This window comes from Hemiscyllium ocellatum, assembly GCF_020745735.1.
Source record: "Hemiscyllium ocellatum isolate sHemOce1 chromosome 27 unlocalized genomic scaffold, sHemOce1.pat.X.cur. SUPER_27_unloc_9, whole genome shotgun sequence".
Taxonomy (NCBI): Eukaryota; Metazoa; Chordata; class Chondrichthyes; order Orectolobiformes; family Hemiscylliidae; genus Hemiscyllium; species Hemiscyllium ocellatum.
The window spans coordinates 83,316-100,090 of NW_026867518.1; the positions used below are offsets into that span (position 1 = coordinate 83,316).

A 16,775-nucleotide genomic window follows, 5' to 3' on the forward strand; every position below is an offset into this window, starting at 1 on the left:
CCAACCAGTTCCAAAGAGGGTGAATATTTATCCCCCTCCACAGATTTGAATCTTAAAGAAGAAACTAGGGATCAAGGTCCCATTTTTTTGGACAATATTTCTCAACTGGAGTTGGCAGGGCTCGGACCAGCGCGGGGAAACGGCAAAGCATTTCACGACCATCGCATTAACTACTCGGCCCACGAATACACACCCACACTGACAGCTTTACTTCCCAGGTCTCTCTGCCTGTAGAGTTGAGAAAGAGTGCACCACCAGACCAAGGAAGCAGCGGGAGGGAGAGCAGCGGGCACGCCGCCCCTGGGTGGGATTAGACCACAAACCTTTCGGTGAACAGCCGCTTCTGCTGACCAATGGCGTCACAGAGACAGTCAACTGCGCTGGCTACACCATCGCTTAGGGGAGGCTAAGATCAGTTCACACCCCGAGAACATCAGAGTCTATCTCCCGGCCTCTTCAACAAGAGGACGTTGTCTGGACTGTCTCTGGACAATCGATAGGATGAATGTAGATTGGTAAATGTATTTGGTGACAGTTCTGTTCTAGCCCTGAGAATCAGAGACAACATTTCAGAATTCCGTTTTCTCCGACAGGTACTGTCGAACCTGCCGAGTTTCTCTTTTTGTCTCGGCTTCTCAGCGTCGTTCCTGCACATCAGGAATTCAAACCCTTCTCTCCTCCGAGCCAATGAGAGAACTCGGGAACAGGCAAAACACTGAAAGGCTGGAAGGGCGACGGCCCCGGAGCACAAAGCTAGTTCCTCGTGACATGAATGTGTCTGCAGACTGTCCCCGGTGTCTCCACAATGAATGTCCCAGGCTTTATTACGTAAAAGTAAAACTGATAGACGACAATTGTAATTCTCGGCGGGGCCGGCTGAATTATGAACTCACTAACAGCCTCCCCTAAGCGATGGTGCAGCCCACACTCGCTCCTGCCTCCGTGGCGCAATTGGTTAGCGCGTTGGGCTGTTAACCGAAAGGTTGGTGGTTCGAGCCCACCCAGGGGCGGTGTGTTTGCTGCCTGTTCTTGGCTTTGAAACTGTCCGCTTTTAATGGGGTCAGGAAAATGTTCCCCAAACAGAAATCCTTTCCCCAAAGGGGTTTCTGGATTGAATTAATGTCTGACGTGAGGGAATGCGGATGCTGAGAAGCCGAGACAAAAAGAGAAACTCGACAGAACCTGTCGGAGAAAACGGAATTCTGAAACGTTGTCTCTGATTCTCATTCCACCGATGTTGCCTGACCTTCTCAGTTCCTCCTGCAGTCTCGTGCTTTGTTTTTGAATGAAAGTTCATTTCATCTTTTGCGATGAAACACCTAGACTCGCCGTGTGCAGATATTTAACCCTTTCGAATCACTGTGAAATGATTGGATTCAAACAAACTCTGCGATAATTCACTCTTTCTCTGCTCCACAGGCAGACAGACCTGGGAAGTGAAGCTGTCAGTGTGGTTCTGTATTCGTGGGCCGAGTGGTTAATGCGATGGACTTGAAATCCATTGCGCTTTCCCCACGCAGGTGTGAATCCTGCCGACTACAAAATGAGAAATGTCGCCGAAAAGAAAGGGAGCTTGCTCCCCGGCTTCTTCTTTAAGATTCAAATCAGTGGAGGGGGAAAAATATTTCACTCACATTGGGGCTGGTGGGAAACTGTAACCCACTGCCTGTTCGGGTGGAACAAGCAGATACCCGCAGAGCTTCTTTTGAGGCTATGAGCCAAGTGTTTGGAAATGAGACTAGAACAGTGAGGGGCTGGAAATCGTGATCGAATTGAAGCAGGCACCTGAGGACAAGGGTGTTTCCTTTGCCAGTGAAAGATACTGCTTCACAAAGTTGGGACTGTGGAAGTGAATCAGTGACGCTGATTATCTTTCGTTGTTGACCTTGTGACTGTTCCCATTGCTGCGCATGTCCGTGTTAACGTCAGAACTCTGCAGCATGGTGGCGTTAGATACGCACAGGGCCAGGGGCGAAATGGATGACGCATCTGACTCCACCTAACTGTTTGAAATGCAGCTCACAGCTTCTTCACACACCCCAATTAATCTTTCTCATTGTCCTGAAGCCGGCATACGGTTTGAATTCCCGATCTGCGGGAATGAGAATCTTTTCACTGTCTCACGTCAATAAATGTCCCTCAGAACATCGGTGTCAAGTCACAGCGGAAGCTGAAATAGCCTCACACGCTGCTCACGGGCACATTTTACTTTCCCCAACCCACCGCCCCAACCACTGCGGCTCCTGGGAGTGGAAAGGAAACAATCACCAAAACCCAGTCTTAGCTTTGTGAATCTTCAGAAAATAAGCAAACTTTCATCCCTTCGGATTTTCTATCCTGTGCTTACAGGGATAGGTTTTGTCACTCTTTTGTCGGATATTGCAAGTGGATGTTTTGCAGAAAAGCACCACAATGCAATCTGATTAATCAGGATCTGGATGTTTTCGGTCTTTGAATGTAAGTGTTGTGCTCCAGAACTTTGTTGTTCACAGTTTATAATACTTTTCTTCCCAGTCCCCTGTACCACTTGTCGAAAATGCTTAATTTGCGTCTTGTAATCCTTTCACTGTCTGCTAACGAGGATAGCATTTCCCTGTTTTACCGAAATTATCTTGACCTTGCATACCTCAAGCCTCAAGCTAATTTCACGAGAAACCTTCTCCAGTTCAAAAGCCAACTGTCAATAATGGCTCTGTTTCTTGTCACGTATCCAATTTCAGATCGATATTGTTAATGTCCCTTTTATTCCTTCAGATCCAGGTTTCGCTCACAGGGCATGAACAGAACTGTCACCAAATACATTAACCAATCTACCTTCATCCTTTCGATTGTATTAGCATCATGAATACTTCTCATCAAAATAACTCGAGAGACTTTCATCACCATTTTCTGTGAACAGTTCTACATTAGCTTTGCTGAATGAACCCCAAAAATCTTGATGTGGCTCCTTATTTTCGGCCCTGATTATTCATCTCTCTACGCACGGAAATGGATCCTTCCCACCCGCTCTGTCCCTCATCAATGTGTGTAGTTCAATTCGATCTCCCATCAGCCTCCTCTGTCCTGATCAAATCCAGAGGAACAGGATACGTTGGGGCTATGGTGCGGACAGGACAAGTCCAGTAATCACCTTTCCTGTTAGAGCAATTCCATGAGAAATTTTAGATCATAACTTTGGGTGTGTAGTTGTGGCCGAATACTTAAGGTGCTGGCGTGGAGATCCTGTGGGGCTCCCCCGCCCAGGGTGGTAACCTGCTGGCTATGCTTTCTTCGCCGGCGATTTTAAATGACTTCCTGTTGGTTGCATTATCGCTCAAACTTCACAAAACCCGTCTCAATAAAGTCACGTGTTCTCATGTCTGGGAATTTATTGCCATGTAGGAAACTCGAGTTCAGAACACACAACGTACCAGACTCAAAACGTCAGCTCTGTTTACCTTTCCACAGATGCTGCTCCACCTGTTGGCTTTCTGCAGTATTCTCTGTGTTTATTAAGCACAAGTGCTGCTTTTCATTCAAGAATTTCAATTCCTGTTCTCTGGTAACTGACTCTGGTCAGTGGCAATCGGTTCTTCTGATCGTTAATCTACCCATTCCCACCGCTTCTTCTCCCATCATTACCAACAGCCCCAGAAAATCTCCAGTTAACCTTCTTGGCTCCAAAGCAAACATTCCCAACCTTGGGACTGTCTTCCCACAACGGAAATTCCTCATCTCTGGAAATGAAGCATGGCGTACACTTGGCAAGAGATTCGGACAAAATACTGTCAGTTAGGAAATGGAAAAATGTTCATGAAGCAAAACAGATATCCCAGTCTCCAGCTTTGTGAACCTTTAGAAACTCTTTGGGAAGCGGATTTAGATGAGCCTGAAAGATGAACCGTCAGACTGAGCAGAGACCGTCCAGACACCGTCCCCTTGTTGAAGAGGCCGGCAGATTGACTCTGATGTTCTCGGGACATGAACTGATCTGAGACATTGAAAGAATTGTCGTTCGTGCACATCAGGAATTCAAACCACTTCTCGCCTCCGAGCCAATGAGAGAACTCGGGAACAGGCAAAACACTGAGAGGCTCGAAGGGCGACGGTCACGGAGTAAGAAAACTAGTTCCTCGTGACATGGATGTGTCTGCAGAGGGTGGGATCAGACTGTCCCCGGTGTCTCCACAATGAATGTCCCAGGCTTTATTAAGGAAAAGTAAAACTGAGAGACGACAATTGTAATTCGAGGCGGGGAAGTCTGAATTAAGAATTCACTAATAGCCTCACCTAAGCGATGGCGCAGCAGTTGGCAGTCCCTGTCTCTGTGGCGCAATGGGTTAGCGCGTTCAGTTGTTAACTGAAAGGTTGCTGTTTCGAACCCACCCAGGGACGTTGTATTTGTTGCTCTACTGCGACGCTGCGTGCTTTTATAGGGGCCAGGAAAATGTTCGATTAAAACGGAAACCTTCTCCTCTAAGGGGTTTCTGAATTGAATTAATGTCTGACGTAAGGGACTGCAGGTGCTGAGACGCCGAGACAACTAAGATCAACTCGGCAGTTTTGACAGTACCTGTCGGAGAAAACGTAATTCTGAAATGCTGTGTCTGATTCTCTTTCCATAGAGGTTGCCTGTTTGTCTCCGTTGTTCCTGCAATTTCTAGATTTGTTTTTAACTGAAAGTTCCTTTCATATTTTTGGATGAAACAGCTAGACTCGCCGTGTGCAGATATTTGACCCTTTCGAATCACTGTGAAGTGAATGGATTCAAACAAACTCTGCGATGATTCACTTTCTCAGCTCCACAGGCAGACAGATCTGGTAAGTGAAGCTGTATTCGTGGGCCGAGTGGTTAATGCGATGGACTTGAAATCCATTGCGGTTTCCACACGCAGGCGTGAACCCTGCCGACTACAAAATGAGAAATGTCGTCGAAAAGAAAGGGAGCTTGCTCCCCGGCTTCTTCTTTAAGATTCAAATCAGTGGAGGGGGAAAAATATTTCACTCACATTGGGAGTGGTAGGAATCTGCAACACACTGCCTGTTCGGGTGGAACAAGCAGATACCCGCAGAGCTTCTTTTGAGGCTATGAGCCAAGTGTTTGGAAATGAGACTAGAACAGTGACGGGCTGGAAATCGTGATCGAAATGAAGCAGGCACCTGAGGACAAGGGTGTTTCCTTTGCCAGTGAAAGATACTGCTTCACAAAGTTGGGACTGTGGAAGGGAAGCAGTGACGGTGATGATCTTTCGTTGTTGACTGTGTGAATGTTCCCATTGCTGCGCATGTCCGTGTTAACGTCAGAACTCTGCCGCATGGTGGCGTTAGCGACGCACAGGGCCGGGGCGCAATGAATGACGCATCTGACTCCACCTCCCTGTTTGAAATGCAGCACACAGCTTCTTCACACACCCCAATTAATCTTTCTCATTGTCCTGAAGCCGGCAATAGGTTTGAATTCCCGATCTGCGGGAATGAGTATCTATTCACTGTATCGCGTCAATAAATGTCCCTGAGAACATCGGAGTCAAGTCACAGTGCTGTCAGATGAGGGGAAGCTGAAATAGCCCCACACGCTGCTCACAGGCACATTTTACTTTCCCCAACTCAATGCCTCAACCATTGCGGCTCCTGGGAGTGGAAAGGAAACAATCACCAAAACCCAGTCTTAGCTTTGTGAATCTTCAGAAAATAAGCAAACGTTCATCCCTTCGGAATTTCTATCATGGGCTGACAGGGATGGGTTTTGTCACTCTTTTGTAGGACATTGCAAGTGGCAGTTTTGCAGAAAAGCACTACAATGCAATCTGATTAATCAGGACCTGGATGGTTTCGGTCTTTGAATGTATATGTTGTGCTGCAGAACTTTGTTGGTCACATTTTATAATACTTATCTTCCCAGTCCCCTGTATCACTTGGCGAAAATGTTTAATTTGCGTCTTGTAATCCTTTCACTGTCTGCTAATGAGAACAGCGTTTCCGTGTTTTTCCTAAATTATCTTGACCTTGCATATCTCAAGCCTCAAGCTAATTTCACGAGAAACCTTCTCCAGTTCAAAAGCAAACTGTTAATGATGGCTCTGTTTCTTGTCACGTATCCAATTTCAGATCGATATTGTTAATGTCCCTTTTATTCCTTCAGATCCAGGTTTCGCTCACATGGCATGAACAGAACTGTCACCAAATACATTTACCAATCTACGTTCATCCTTTTGATTGAATTAGCATCATCGACACTTCTCATTAAAATAACTCGAGAGACTTTCATCACCATTTTCTGTGAACAGTTCTACATTAGCTTTGCTGAATGAACCCCAAATTTCTTGAAGTGGCTCCTTATTTTCGGCCCTGATTGTTCATCTCTCTACGCATGGAAATGGATCCTTCCCACCCGCTGTGTCCCTCATCAATGTGTGTAGTTCAATTGGATCTCCCATCATCCTCCTCTGTCCTGATCAAATCCAGGGGAACAGGATACGTTGGGGCTATGGTGCGGACAGGACAAGTCCAGTACTTAGCTTTCCTGTCAGAGCAATTCCATGAGAAATTTTAGACCACAACTTTGGGTGTGTAGTTGTGGCCGAACACTTAAAGTGCTGGCGTAGAGATCCTTTGGGGCTCCCCCAACCAGGGTGGAAACCTGCTGACTATGCTTTCTTCGCTGGCGATTTTAAATGACTTCCTGTTGGTTGCATTATCACTCAAACGTCACAAAACCCATCTCAATAAAGTCACGTGTTCTCATGTCTGGGAATGTCACCAGACCAACTCAACTACCATATAGCTCTGCAGCTCCCCATGGCTTACCCACTCTAAACTGCAGATTGTTGGACTGTGGGTACAAACCGCAGCACCCAGAGGTAAACCATGCACAAAGTCCACACAGACCGTCCCCAGGGGCTCAAATCAAACCCAGGTCCCTGGCGATGTGAGGCAGCAGCACTAACCACAGGGTCACTGTGCTGCCCATAGCTTTGGGGTTCTGCTTTGTCTTTGTAGCTTCTGACTGGCTGTCTCCTCCTGACATTGTTAGACCATGCCCACTGTAGCCTCCCTTTCCCACTTCTCCAGTCCTGAGCACGTTGGTTCCTGAATCCTGGTGCCATCTGACCTCCTGCCAACTGTCTCTGTTCTATGCAATCTCTGTCACTATTCTGCCCCTTACAACCACCTTTCTCCACCCCACCCCACTTTGTTCTTCCTCCCACCACCCAGCCAGTTAGCTCCTCTCCCCAGCAGCCCTCTCTGATCCCCTTTACCTGCATGATTCACACTCACACCTACCTGATCCTGTCCACTGTCCCAATTAGAAGGCTCTGTCTGGAGATGAATGACCATTACCCAGAATAAAATGCTGATTAACTTTCCCCCTGATGTGTATGCAGCCTGGCTTCCAGCTCCAACTCTCAGCCGAAGGTCCTCCAGCATGTGTTTGCTCTCATCCAGAGCCTCTCACCGCCTGCAAAGCAAAAGACAAGTCCCACCCTGCACACTCCAATGCGTGTTGTGTAACTGCTCAATTGTTTTTAGTGGCCGAGCAGAGGCTGATAGCCAAGTTCGGAACCCATCAGGATGGTCTCAACAGGGGCCTTGGGTGACCCCACTACGTTATACACTCTCCCTCTCACACACACAGTCACGCAGACCCTCTCCTATACTCATGGTCTCTCAGACACACACATACAAACACACCCATGCACACACCTTCTCAGATGCTTATACTCCATCACACAGACAAACTTTACCAAGCATGCACATATGCAAACATATACACATGGGTCTATGGGGTGAATTTGCATTTGCAGATACATTCGATGTGCACTTTCTGAGCAGAAATCGGCAGGTAGTCAATCCATGTATTATTTCATAAATTCCTACTTTGGTAATAGAACCAGTCTGATTCAAGATTCGGATACAGACACACTCAAACTTCACACCTTTCATACATTGTGAGAGCTGAGCTGTCACCTATTTTTATAAAACCTTAAGTCATCTCGAGACTGTGACTTAAAAAATGTTCTGGGATTTATACATTAATGAACCAAAACCTGCAACCCATTCTAAAAGATGAAAGACTTAACAGCAATCCAGGTTTTTTTCAATATATAATTTCTGTTCCATGACACTGTGATCTTTCACTATAAATTCTGTCATATGATCCTGCTCCACAGCTACCCAATGAAGGAGCAGCGCTCTGAAAGCTAGTGCGTCCAAATAAACCTGTTGGACTATAACCTGGTGCTTATTAACCTAACTATGATTTTTAATTTTACCCACCCCAGTTCAACACCGGCTCCTCCACATCGTTTTTAGTGAATACGGCCCACACCCTTTACTGCTGCCAGTAAACTTTACAATGCTGATGAAATGGTGCAGTACCTGCACTCCTGAAAAATTTATAATTTTTAACGATAGTAGCTACTCATTCACTGCTCCATCTGATACATGACATTGGAAACTTAGTGCAGGAGGCTGAAAGAAATGAGCAGCTTTAAAACAAAAACCATTTGGAGCTCAAAGCTTTCAGTGAGAGCCTGAGCCCGACGTTAAGTTCAGGTAACCTTTATTGCGACCCAACTTTGTTACAGATTCAGATTCCTCCCAGCAAAAAGGCATAGAAAAAGTAGGTTTTCTTAAAAAAACAGCTGAAGGTCAAAGCGCACACACTCTCCCCACCCAACACCACCACCAACCCCGTTGCTCCTTCAATCCTCCTGCGATGGCATGTGAACTTGCTGATGGCTCCGCAGGTTGAAGGAGAGGGTGAAACCCTTCCCACACTGAGAGCAGGTGAAGGGCTTCTCGCCCGTGTGGACCCACTGGTGGTTCAGCAGGTTGGAGGAATTGTTGAAAGCCTTCCCGCACACGGTGAAGGGGAACGGCCTCTCCCCTGTGTGGACCTGATGGGTCAGCAGGTTGGAGGAATTGCTGAAGGCCTTCCCGCACTGTGAGCAGCTGAAGGGCCTCTCCCCCGCCTGGACCCGCTTGCGGGTCAGCAAGGTGGTGGAATTGCTGAAGGCCTTGCTGCATTCGGGGCAGCTGAAGGGCCTCTCCCCGGTGTGGCTGCGCCGATAAGTCTCAAGGGCAGACGGGGCACGAAAGCCTTTCCCACAGTTACCACACTTCCATGGTTTCTCCACAGGGCAGGATTCCTCCGGTTTCTCCATGGCTGAAGCTTCAGCTGTACAAACATGTGTACAGCCCCTCCCCGATGTGAATTCCTGTTTTCAGGCTGTATAGCTGTTACACGCTCCACGCTCAGTGCGCTGCAACAGTAGGGTCTCTCATCTCGTCCCACTGATGCTGAAAAAGTACTCAAACAAGAATCAAAAAGCTTGTTTCCTTCTCACAGAATCATAGTTGAAAATTGTTGCGGTCCTGATGGAGTGGGTGACTGTCAGACATTGATGTCAAAGTGAGGACTGCAGTCGCTGGAGAGTCAGAGTCAAAAAGTGCAGCGCTGGAAAAGCACAGCAGATCAGGCAGCATCCGAGGAGCAGGAGAGTCAATGTTTCTGGCATAACACTTACACCTGTTCATTTTGAAACTTCTGTCTTCAGATCTTCACATATGCTGCAAAAAGAAATTATAAAATTCATCACTGTCAGTGCAGGGTAGAAATTCAGAACAAGCAATTCTACTTTCTGCAGAATATTCTTTTCTTATTCCACAAAACTGAAAACACCATCCCACTCTCTCTCCCCCTCTGTTCTCACTTCGCTCTAACTAATTCTTACGGGACAACCAACAAGGTGCCTTTGTCACTGTATGAGTTCAAAATTAATATGAAAGAAGTCTTCGATAAGCTGTTGGTACTGAGAAGATGACAAGGCACTGGGACTCGATGAAATGTATCCGAGGCTCTTGAAGAAATGGACGACAGAAATTGTGGGAGCACTCGCCATAATTCAAGTCTTCCATGGAATTGGAGGAAGTGACTGGAAATCTGCAAACATTGTAGCCTTGTTTAAGAAAGGTTGTAAAGATATACTCAGCAATTATAGGGCAGCCAGTTTAAATTTGGTGGAAAAGCAGAAATAGTTATTCTGGTCAAAATTAGTAGTCACATGGAGAAAGGTGGATTGATAAGGAAGAGTCAGCGTGGGATTGCTGAAGGGAACATTGCATTTAACTAACTTGTTGGTGTTTTTGGCAAAAGTTACAGGCTTGACGAGGATAACACTTCAGCTCTCCTCTTTGTTATCCATTCTGGCTGTCCTAGGGAGTCTGGTACTCCTATAGCCTTGACGTTATACTGAATTTGAGGGGATTAAAGCACCAAAGTATGACTTCAAATTACTTGGCTACACGGGTGTCTCAGTTTTGTGATCGTATCTCTCCCATAAAGGCTGACAGAACAGGCTGTGTACAGGAGTCTGCTGGGCACCACCTTCATTAATCAAAAGGGAAAGAGCTATTGATTCAGCACCTCAGTAAATCTTGAGGCAGTCTTGGCTCCTATGCACATGTTGCGATGCATGCAAGGAGATGTTTATATATTCCCTCCGTACTTAGAATTCATAAATTGAAGCCAGTGTACATTTTAAAAATTTTCAAGATTAAAACTACAGAGGAGATCAATATTATACAACAATCCAACAACCCCGTCCCAAGACAACATGCGCCTGACCCTCACAAAGCTGGCGGCCAGTTGCCTGGGCAACCCGAAAGTTTCGCCGTGAAGTAAACACTGGGCCTGTGGGGCTTTTATTTGTGGCCTCAGGCCTCTCCCTAGGAGTTTGGAAATTCCCCAGCCTCCCTCCTCCCGCGGTTCCCAATCCTACCCTGTCTCACTGTCTCCTCTCCCCGGGGGCAGGAGCCAGGTCTTAGCGCTCGGACCTGGCGACCTCCCCGGGATGTTTCTGAAACCTGGTCCTGTTCTGAAGAAGGATCACCGGACCCGAAACACGTCCTCACATTTCTCTCAACACGAGCGGCCGGACCTGCTCAGCTTTTCCAGCGGTTTCTGTTCTTGTTCCTTCAGCCGCTGGCGCCATTCCTCTCCCACACTCAGTGACACTGTCTTTGTCCCATTGCACATGCGCCAACTCACAGGGGGCGGGAGTCCCACCTGGTGACGCCATCATCCGCCAAAGTGGCGCGGTTGGAAGAGTCCTCCAGGAATTCAGGGACAATGGGGCGGGGCGATCGTTTTCCCCTCTCCCAGCCTCTTGAAAGGTTGGTTTCTTTTAAGTTTGAACGTAGTTTTCTTTCAATTTTCAGAAATATTATTCCAGACCTCTGGAAGGCTGAAGCATTGAGAAACTTGCAAACATAAGCAAACGGATACGAATAAAATTCATAAAAATAGGTAAGGTAAATTACGAAATAAACCCAGGCACAAAATATCAAAAAGAATAGCAAGAGCTTCTATTGGTATGCTGAAGGGAACAAAATCGCTGAAGTAAATGTTGGTCCCTTGGAAGGTGAAACCGCTGAGTTAATAGGGGAATACTGAAATAGCAGAGCTGCTAAATCAAAACTTTCCTCAGCTTTCACATTGGAGGACAGCAATACTATCCTTATTGGAACAGGCAAGTTAGAGGCTGTAGAAAGAATAGAACTTAAACAATCAACGTTGACATGTACACTATCAGGATTGAGGGCGGACAGGTCCCCTGAGCCTAATGGCCCACATTCTAATGTACTAAAGCAAGTGGCGGCAGAGATAGTGGATTCGTTAGTTACAATATTCCAAAATTCCTTGGACATAAGAAAGATTAATTGACTTTATTTAAGACTGAGATCGGTAGATTCTTGATTGTCAAGGTGATCAATGGTTACGGGGAGAAAGCGCCAGAAACGAGTTGACTTCACCCTACTATCGTTAAGAAGGTCAAGAGCAGCAGTTACATGGCAGACCATTACCTGCAAGTTCTCTTCAAAGACACTCACCGTTGGAGCAGCACCCACATCTCAACACACGGAGATTACAAAGATAAAGATGGGAGAAACCATTGGAGAGATTTGAAGACTAAAATGAGAATTTTAAAATTTCGTTGTTGCTTGAATGGGCACCAGCACAGGTCAGTGGTCACATGAGCCACAGAGGAATGAGAACTGTTGCCATGAAACAAGAGCAAAGTCTTAGATGATTTCAAGTTTCCAGAAGGGCAAATGCGTAAAATTATTGATTGCAGCATTGAACTAGTCAAGCCTGGAGGTCAGGAAGGGACCAAAGATGATTCTAGCAGCAGCAGCTACTTTGAGAATGGGACAGGCTCGAATGAGATGACAGAGGTGGATATAGGTGGCTTCGTGCTGGCACAGATCAGAAGTTCCACTCAGAATCCAATGCAGCAAGTTATGAACAGCCTGGCTGAATCTGAGAGTTAGAAGGGAGAGGGAGATGCAGGCAGTAGCTCAGGAATGAAGATGGATGCAAAAACTGGAAACCAGTGGCTTCATTCTTCCCAGTGTTAATTGGAGTGGATCCATCAATATGAAGAATCTCAGCAACCAGAATGGACCATGAAGCTGGTGAGTTTTGAGAAGGTTTGTAGCTCAGTGTGAGGTTCTGGATGTAGGTTTGCTCGCTGAGCTGGAAAGTTAATTTTCAGGCGTTTCATCACTGTACTCGGTAACATCTGTAATGAGCCTCCAGATGAAGCACTAGTGGTGTAGCCCATTTTCTATTTAGATGTTTGGGCTTCTTTGGGTTGGTGATGTCATTTCCTGTGGTGACATCATTTTATTGTGATGTCATTTCCTGTCTTTTTCAGGGTGTGTAAACGGCATCCAAGACAACGAATTTGTTGATAGATTTCTGGTTGGAATGCCATGCTTCTAGGAATTCTCGTGCATGTCTCTGTTTGGCTTGTCCTAGGATGGATGTGTTGTCCCAGTCTAAGTGGTGTCCTTCCACATGCATCTGTAAGGATACTAGGGATAGTGGGTGATGTCTTTTTGTGGCTAGTTGATGTTCATATATCCTGGTGGCTAGTTTTCTGCCTGTTAGTCCAATGTAGAGACACCACATCCATCCTCAGGTAAGGGTCTGTTTCTGTGTTGTCTGACTCTAACTCTACTGTACTGGTCTTCACAGCCATTTTCTTGCCTTCCCCAATACCCATCCAATTCATTGTTGTTCAAAATATCAGATGAACTCAGCCTTGAATATATTCAGTGACCCCATAACTGCAGTAAGACATCCCCACTTCTGAATTCCGTTCCTCTTGCTAATATACTGCGCATTGCTTGCTGCATCTGTCTGACAACTGGCACTGATTGGTGTGGAAGAACATGTTGCTGGAAAAGGCACAGCAGATCAGGCAACATCAGAGAAGCAGGAGAATTGGCTCAAAATGTCAATTCTCCTGCTCCTCTGATGCTGCCTGAACAGCTGTGCTTTTCCAGCAACACACTCTCAACTCTGATCTCAAGCATTTGCAGACCTCAATTTCTCCTGGTGTGAAAAAAACGCTGAGACCCCTTTGTCCATCCACACATCATTCCTGATGAAGGGCTTGTGCGTGAAACATCGACTCTCCTGCTCCTCGGATGCTGTCTAACCTGCTGTGCTTCCAGCGCCACATTTTTTGACTCTGATCTCCAGCATCTGCCGTCCTCACTTACTCCATATCCCAATATATGACCATTTAAAGAATGCAACTCCTTTGTGCTACTTTCTTTTTCCACAACAAAGGCTATAACTTCACACTGAGGTACTGTATCTGCCATGTGTTTGACAAGTGGGACACAGACCTGGACCAACTTTTCCAGTCTGTCCCCTCCCTGGATTCCCTCCCTTTGCTTTCAGTTGTTTTACGTCAAAATTTAATTCCAGTATGAAATCAAAGAGATTAGAAAAGTGGGTGAGAAGAGAGAGCGCCGTATTCACAGATGTTGGACAGAGAAAGTTGCAGTCTGTGGTGAATCTCAATCTTCATTCATCGAGAAAGGAGCAGCAGCATCTTGAGAAGCTAATGGTCCACCTTCCGCATTCAGACAATAGGGAAGTTGTGATTGACAGGAAGACTGGACTCCTTCCGGTCCTCCAGTGTTCCTCATTGGTCCATCAAAAAAAATCGTGGCACCGTTTTTGCAGACAGCTACAAGCATGCGCGGTTTTTTTGCTGACACCGAGGAGCACGCGTAGTAGACTCTGTGGCGATGGTGTTACTGACAGAGAAAAAAAGGTAGAGCCACAATTCCACCCCCCCCCCCCCACCAAAAATGCACTCTCTTACAATAGACAATAGGTGCAGGAGTAGGCCTTTCTGCCATTAGAGCCTGCACCACTACGCACACTCTCAAGCACAAACTCACATGCATACAATCACACTCTCTCATGCAAGCACACACACACACACATAACTATGGGGTAAATTTGCATTTGCAGAATTATATTTGCTGATACATGCAATTTCACTCAAAAAGCACACAATCTGCAGACAGTTAATGCAGGCAGTCAATCCATGTAGTATTTTATAAATTCCTACTTTAGAAATGATACCAGTCTGTTTCAAGATTGGGATACAGACAGACTCAAACCTCACATCTGCCATGCATTGTCTGAACTAAGAAGTCACGTATTTTTGTAAAACCTTAAGTCATCACGAGAACGTGACTTAAAAGAAATTGTGAGATTTATATATTAAGGAAACCTGCAACTCATTCGAAAAGATGAAGGAGACTGAACATCAATCTAGGTTTGTTCAATATATGCTATCAGTTGCATGACACTGTGATCTTTTGCTATAAAATCTGTGTGTTATGATCCTGCTCCACAGCTACCTGATCAAGGAGCAGCGATCTGAAAGCTAGTGCTTCCAAATAAATGTGTTGGACTATAACCTGGTGTTGCGTGATTTTTAACTTTATCCACCCCAGTCTAAGACCGGCTCCTCAAAACAGTTTCTAGTGAACACATCCCACACCTCCCAATGCTGCCAGTAAACTTTACAATGCTGATGAAACGATGCAGTACCTGCACTCCTTAAAAATTTACAATTTCTAATGATACAAGCTCCTCATTCACTGCTCCATCTGGCACACAAGATTGGAAACTTAGTGCAGGAGGCTGAAAGAAATGAGCAGCTTTAAAACAAAAACCACTCTTAGCTCACAGCTTTCAATGTGAGTCTGAGCCCGACTGTAAGTTCAGGTGACGTTTATTGTGACCCAACATTGTTACAGCTTCAGATTCCCCCAGCAAAATGGCATAGAAAAAAGTAACTGATATTTTTTTAAACAGCTCAACGTCAAAACCCACCCATTCCCCACACTTTCTTTACTATTGGTCAGCACCTAGTTGTCCCTTTGTAACTGGATCCTTGGTACAGCCTTAACCCATAGAAAGTATTGCTTCACTCAACAATTTCAACCCATATCCTGTACCCAAGTAAGTTTCTCCCTGTGTATGGGTGGGGGGAGCTGTGTAGAGACAACCACACTGCTGTAGGTCTGGAGTCAGTCACGCATAGGCCAGACCAGGGAAACAATACAGCTGGGACGACTGAGTGAATCCTTTCCCCTAACAACAGTTTCCTTCCTTAAAAAGGACGTGAGTCAGTCAGATGGGGGTTTTCTTCGCCCCCAAAAGTGGTTTCATCGTTAAATGCTGAACTCCAAGTTTCTGACCGAATTCCAATTCCACCATCTGTCGCAGTGGGATTTGAACCCAGTAGTCTCCAGGACTGGGTTGTTAGCCAAGTTGATAATGGCACTAGGCCATCATTCCTTCAACCCCCTATAATGGCAAGTGAACTCACTGGTGTCTCTGCAGGAGGGAGGAGCAGGTGAAGGCTTTCCCACACTCCGAGGCAACTGAAGACCCTCTCCCTCATGTGGACCCGCCAGTGGGTCTGGAGATTGAAGGAATCGCTAAAGCCCTTCCTGCACTCGGGGTACCTGAAGGACCACTCCACCATGTGGACCAGCTGGTGTCTCAGCAGGGCAGAGCGATCGCTAAAAGCTTTCCCGCACTCGGGACAGCTGTAGGGCCTCTCCCCGGCGTGAAGCAGCTGGTGCTTCCGGAAGGTGCCCATTTGACTGAATCCCTTTCCACACTCAGGGCAGCTGAACGGCCTCTCCCGGTGGGGACACGTCGGTGGGTCAGAAGGTGGAGGAATTGCTCAAGGCCTTCCCGCACTCGGGGCAGGGGAATGGCCTGTCCCCTATGTGGACTCACTGGTGGGTCAGCAGGATGAAGGCCTGGGTAAAGCCCTTCCCGCACTTGGAGCACCTGAAGGGCCTGTCCCCCGTGTGGCGCCGCTGGTGCCTCAGCATGGAGGAGGCCTGGGTAAAGCCCTTCCTGAACTCGGGGCAGGAGAACAACCTCTCCCCTGTGTGGACCTGCTGGTGCCTCAGCAGGGTGGAGGCCTGGGTAAAACCCTTCCTGCACTCGGGGCAGCTGAAGGGCCTCTCCTGCGTGTGACTGAGCTGATGAATCTCCAGGGCAGACGGGATACGGAAGCCTTTTCCACAGTCGCCACACTTACACAGTTTCTCCACAGGGCGAGATTCCTCAGGATTCTCCATGGCCAAAGTTTCAGCCACTCTCAAAATCGTGTATAGCCCCTCCCCGCCGTGAATTTCTTGTTCCAGGCCATATCAGTCTTTCAGGCTCCACACTCAGTGCAGTTCATCAGTATGGTCTCTCATCCAGTCCCACTGATGCTGAAAATGTACTGAAACAGGAACCAAAAAGCTTTGCTCCTTCTCACAGGATATAAGTTGTAAATTGCTGAGGTCCTGATGGATTGAGTGACTGTCAGATATTGATGTTAAAGCGAGGATTGCAGATGCTGTACAGTGAGAGTCAAAAAGTCTGCTGGAAAAGCACAGCAGGTCAG

At 46.7% G+C, this 16,775-nt stretch overlaps 1 non-coding gene across 1 annotated transcript; it reads left to right on the plus strand.

Annotated features, from left to right (window-relative positions):
* The first annotated feature begins 936 nt into the window (after positions 1-936).
* On the plus strand, positions 937-1,010 carry trnan-guu (transfer RNA asparagine (anticodon GUU)). Its single transcript has one exon. It is a non-coding gene; the product is annotated as a tRNA-Asn (tRNA).
* The last annotated feature ends 15,765 nt before the right edge of the window (positions 1,011-16,775 follow it).